Genomic DNA, 5,259 nt, shown 5'->3' with positions numbered 1-5,259 from the left:
CCCGTCTCGGCCTCCCAAAGTGCTGGGATTACAGGCTTGAGCCACCGCGCCCGGCCTAAACTTCTTAATAAAGATGACATGTCTTGGGCAGTGAAATCTCTGCTCTAGTAATTTTTCATTAAGTCAGCAGTACGTAAGTTTACTAATAAGTCACTTTAACTTTTTCCTTACAGAAGTTTTCATCACTTTCAAGATTTAAAAAATAAAGTAATCCTCTTCTGTCTAAAAATAAAACTAACTCAAACTCTGAGTCACTTTTAAAATAATAATAATTATTATTATTATTTTTTGAGACAGTTTTGCTCTCGTTGCCCAGGCTGGAAAGCAATGGCGTGATCTCGACTCACTGCAACCTCCACCTCCTGGTTCAAGTGATTCTCCTGCCTCAGCTTCCCATGTAGCTAGGATTACAGGCATGCGCCACCATGCCCGGCTAATTTTGTATTTTTAGTGGAGACAGGGTTTTTCTATGTTGGTCAGGCGGGTTTCGAACTCCCCATCTCAGGTGATCTGCCTGCCTTGGCCTCCCAAAGTGCTGGGATTACAGGCCTGAGCCACTGCACCTGGCCAAAATAATTATATAAATATCAAGTGACCAACTCCTGGCCGTAATTAAGTGTGCAAACTGAACTATTTTAAGCAGGCCCTGACCTCTGACACAAATGAGAAGTAGGATGGAAGGTGCCCATTTACCGACCGGCTCGATAAAGAATCCCTAAATCATGGTGCACAGTGATTTCAGGTATTAAGTCCCCTAATGTTAGGTATATTTTAAGGGGAGATTTTTGACCATGGTGAATTTCAAACATCTCAGTTGGTGTGAGGAAAAAAAAAAAATTTGAGGAGGGGATGGGGTCTCACTCTGTCACCCAGGCTGGAGAGCAGTGGCGCAATAAAGGCTCACTGCAGCCGTGAATTCCTGGGCTCAAGGGATCCTCCCAGCTCAGCCTCTTGCATAACTGGGCACACACCACCAGGCCCGGATATTTTTTTTTTCTCTTTTGAGGCAGAGTCTTGCTCTGTTGCCCAGGCTGGAGCGCAATGGCGTGATCTGGGCTCACTGCAACCTCTGCCTCCTGAGTAGGTGGGATTATAGGCACCTGCCACCATGCCTGGCTCATTTTTTTGTATTTTTAGTAAAGACAGGGTTTCACCATGGTGGCCAGGCTGATCTGGAACTCGTGACCTCAAGTGATTCTCCTGCCTCAGCCTCCCAAAGTGCTGGGGTTACAGGGGTGAGCCACTGTGCCCGACCTGGGCTGATTTTTTTAATTTTTAGTAGAGATGAGGTCTCACTATGTTGCCCAGGCTAGTCTCAAACTCCTGAGCTCAAATGATGTCCCTGCCTCAGCCTCCCAAAGTGCTGGGAATACAGGCGTGAGCTGCTGCACCCAGACAAAATATTTTTTGAGCAGTAGATCCTTCACACACATAGCAAAGGCATGCTCTGCCTGCTTATAAAACCAGCTCTTATTTTAAAGCATATCAGACAGAGTTTTTACTTACCCTACTGTCTCTGTATATATCAAACACAACTGTAAAGGAGAAAAAAAGTCAGTTATTAATGAACTAATATTTCATGACGTAAATCTCCTTTTGAAAATTAAAGTATGTTTTAATCAAAGACAGCAGAATACAAATGACCCTGAGGACTTAATGCTTCTAAATCTCAAAACTTCAAACATAAAAAGGCATCCTGCCATGTTTTATTTATGTAACTTTGCTTTACTGTTCTGTGTTCCCCAACCATAATCCCCTATATTTAAAAATTCAAACCAAACACCAACATCATCTCAACCAGTTCCCCATCATAGACTGGTTCTATGGGAATGCAGGAGGAGTCACTGAGCAAAGTACTGGTGAAAGGGGCATCAATCACTGATCCGGGACAATGCAATGAGCAAAGCTTGTAACAGAAAGCAGAAAATCGAACAAGGCCTGAAGCATGATTCATCTTATTTTAAGTCAAATCTGCCACAGAGCCCAGTCTTGGCAAGTAGAGAAAATGTCAATCATAGCAGATATAATCTTCAGATGTATGAAAACTCTTACACAATATACTTTCAATTCCTAAAAACAACCCACAAATGTTTACTTTGTAACTGGTGCTGTCTTTGATCATTCAGAGAAGCTAGAAAGGTAGATGGACTTTGTTCTCTGTAGACAGCCCCTTTGAAATACACAATCAAACATCTAAAATAAGAGGGGGAACTGACTTTGCAGTAAAAATAGATTTTAGTTAAGTAAGATGAAATTAACATGGCTGGTGTGGTGGCTCACACATGTAATCCCAGCACACTGGGAGGCTGAAGTAGGCGGATCACTTGAGGCCAGGAGCTCAAGACCAGCCTGGCAAACATGGCGAAATTCCATCTCTACTAAACATACAAAAAATTAGCCGGGTGTGGTGACGTGCACCTGTAGCCCCAGCTACTTGGGAGACTGAGGCAGGAGAATCACTTGAACCCGAGAGATGCAGGCTGTGTGAGCCAAGATCGTACCACTGCACTCCAGCCTGGATGACAGAGTGAGACTGTCTCCAAATAAAAAAAAATAAGAAGAAATTAACATACAAACTATCAAAAATAACAAATAATAATATAGTAAAATGCTTAAAATACAGTATTTCAAATCTAGTTATTAGGATATACACCATAGTAAATAAGGTCCAGCAACACTGTATACTTCATTTTACTGGATCAATAAAAAAGTACTCACAGTCTTCATCTAAGAATTTGTACTGTATGTGTTTCTTGAAAAAGTCTTGTATACATCTGCAAATTTCTTCCTTTTGTTTAGAAATATGATCATAGTATTGTGTGTAGTCTCTTTGAGAAATACCTGACAAGAAAATATTTTACATTCTGTTATTATACAATATTCTTTTCAAAAACATCAATACGTGATTTAAACATTTTGTGGAAAGAACCATTAAAGTAGACTAGAAGATCACCCGGATGGGTACTGCATTACACACGACCCAGCTGTAAGGATTCATATGAACAGGTGAATCCTGAAGTCCTACACTGCCATGTCTTCTTACTTCTGGAAGAATTTACTATTTTTTTTTTTTTTTTGAGACAGAGTCTCACTCTATTGCCCAGGCTGGAGTGCAGTGGCATGATCTCAGCTCACTGCAACCTCTGCCGCCTGAGTTCAAGCGATTCTCCTGCCTCAGCTCCTGAGTAGCTGGGATTATAGACGCCTGCCACTGCGCCTGGCTAATTTTTTTTTGTATTTTTAGCAGAGACAGTGTTTCAGCATCTTGGCCAGGCTGGCCTTGAATTCCTGATCTCATAATCCACCCACCTCGGCCTCCCAAAGTGCTGGGATTACAGGTGTAAGCCACCACACTCGGCCTTTTTTTTTTTTCTTTTTTCTTTTAGAGACAGGGTCTCATTCTATTGCCCAGGCTGGAGTACAGTGGCACAATCATAGTTTATTACAACCTCCACCTCCTGAGCTCAAGTGACCCTCACACCTCAGTCTCCCGAGTAGCCGGGACTACAGGCATGTGCCACCATGCCTGGCTCATCGTTTTATTTTTTGTAGAGACAGGGTCTCAGTACATTGCCCAGGCTGGTCTTGAACTTCTGGCCTTAAGCAATCCTCCAGCCTTGGCCTCTCAAACTGTTGGCATTACAGGTGTGAGCCACAGCACCTAGCCCATAGAAACAGTTATTTTCATTTAGTAAAATGGAAGGAATTCGAAGTCACAAAAAGTCTTGTTATGTAAAAAATTAAAGCAGCAATTCTAAGCCCGCACACGTAATCAACTGCTGCTGCTTTGATTTCCTCCAAAGAAGTCTCTGCAAATTGGTACACTCTTACACTTTCTTTGGGAAAATATCATTCTTCACCAGATGCCTGCCATATTCATGCTGTATTGCCTAGAAGCAGTCTATTTTTCTTGTTCATACATGCTACTTGGCCTTCACAGCCTGCTCGTTCAACCCATGGAAAAGTAAACATTCCTTTTTTCAGGGTGACTTGCTGACATGATTCCAAACACACTAACGGGACTATTACACAAACTCCCTGAATTTGCTCCGGTACTAGGGAAAAGTTCTCTGCTCTGAAATTCGGGTTTCCTATTCCTCAATCGTGTGCCAACAGGACCCCTCCTTTAGAGCACCTACACTGCAGCTTCCCCAAGAACATCGAGCAATATGAGAAATGCGAACACCCCAACTTTCTTTCAGGTGGGTTAACACATTTCAACATCACATTCAATGAATCAATACTGCTGATTTGATTGTATTCAAATTACACTTTTCTAGGTTGAAGATAAATTTTACTTCATGGAAAACATGCATAAACAAAATAAATAACGAATTCTCTTCAATATTTAACTTTAATAAATCATAGCAAACAAAACAGTAACCTGAGAGGAAAGAAAATGGGTGTCTTAGAAGAAGACACTTACTTGTCCACATATTTCTCTTGCTAGAATAATAAACAGTGCCCCAATAATAGAAATAAAGGTTCCAAAACTTGACTTTTTATGACGCTTAAAATAAGCAGACTATTGCTAAGTACTGCTTAGGAAAATTCCATCCAGAGTTCCTGATTCCTAAATCAGGAATAGTGACAACCACCACTTTTATCTCTGGAATCCAGACAGCCATGATTATCTGACAACACCGTGTCCTGTGGCAAGTGCATCTGGGCTCAGGATTCCTGTCAACACAGCATTCCAGAGAGTCAGTATCAACTGGTTAGAGGTGGCATCTGAGATGAAAACAGATCGATATCCCAGTCCTAATTACTGGAAATTTACTTCCAACAAAAGCTTGTCTTCTTTTAAAGACGACTTTCAAGGATAAAACAAACAAACAAAAACTCACCAATAAGCTTGTTTTCCTTGACAAAACATCGAAACTCAGCCCCAGGAATCAATTCACACCATTTTCGGAGAACAAGCTGTAGACAAAGGACAAAATATTTAATATAACACAACCATATGGTAAGGTCTACTAGGTAATTTTAGGTCAACACTGTATCTTAATGATTGCCATTATCAAATGGTTTTTAAAAAAGAGGCATCATATAACATTCTTGGCCGGGTATGGTGGCACATGCCTGTCAGCTACTCAGGAGGCTGAGGAAGGAGAATCACTTGAACCTGGGAGGCGGAGGTTGCAGTGAGCAAAGATCGCCGCCATTGCACTCCAGCCTGGACAACAAGAGTGAAACTCCATCTCAAAAAAAAAAAAAAAAAATTCTTAACATGAGATGTAGGGAATAGAGTTGTGATCT

At 41.4% G+C, this 5,259-nt stretch overlaps 1 long non-coding RNA gene across 1 annotated transcript; it reads right to left on the bottom strand.

Moving 5' to 3' along the window:
• Nucleotides 1-1,328: 1,328 nt before the first annotated feature.
• On the bottom strand, nucleotides 1,329-4,925 carry LOC113221591. The gene is made up of 3 exons (XR_003307954.2): nucleotides 4,848-4,925; nucleotides 2,719-2,841; nucleotides 1,329-1,535 (listed from the first exon to the last, which is right to left on the bottom strand). It is a non-coding gene; the product is annotated as an uncharacterized LOC113221591 (long non-coding RNA).
• Nucleotides 4,926-5,259: the final 334 nt, after the last annotated feature.

Source organism: Piliocolobus tephrosceles, unplaced genomic scaffold, assembly GCF_002776525.5.
Source record: "Piliocolobus tephrosceles isolate RC106 unplaced genomic scaffold, ASM277652v3 unscaffolded_26147, whole genome shotgun sequence".
NCBI lineage: Eukaryota > Metazoa > Chordata > Mammalia > Primates > Cercopithecidae > Piliocolobus > Piliocolobus tephrosceles.
This window is presented reverse-complemented; position numbering and strand designations above follow the sequence as displayed.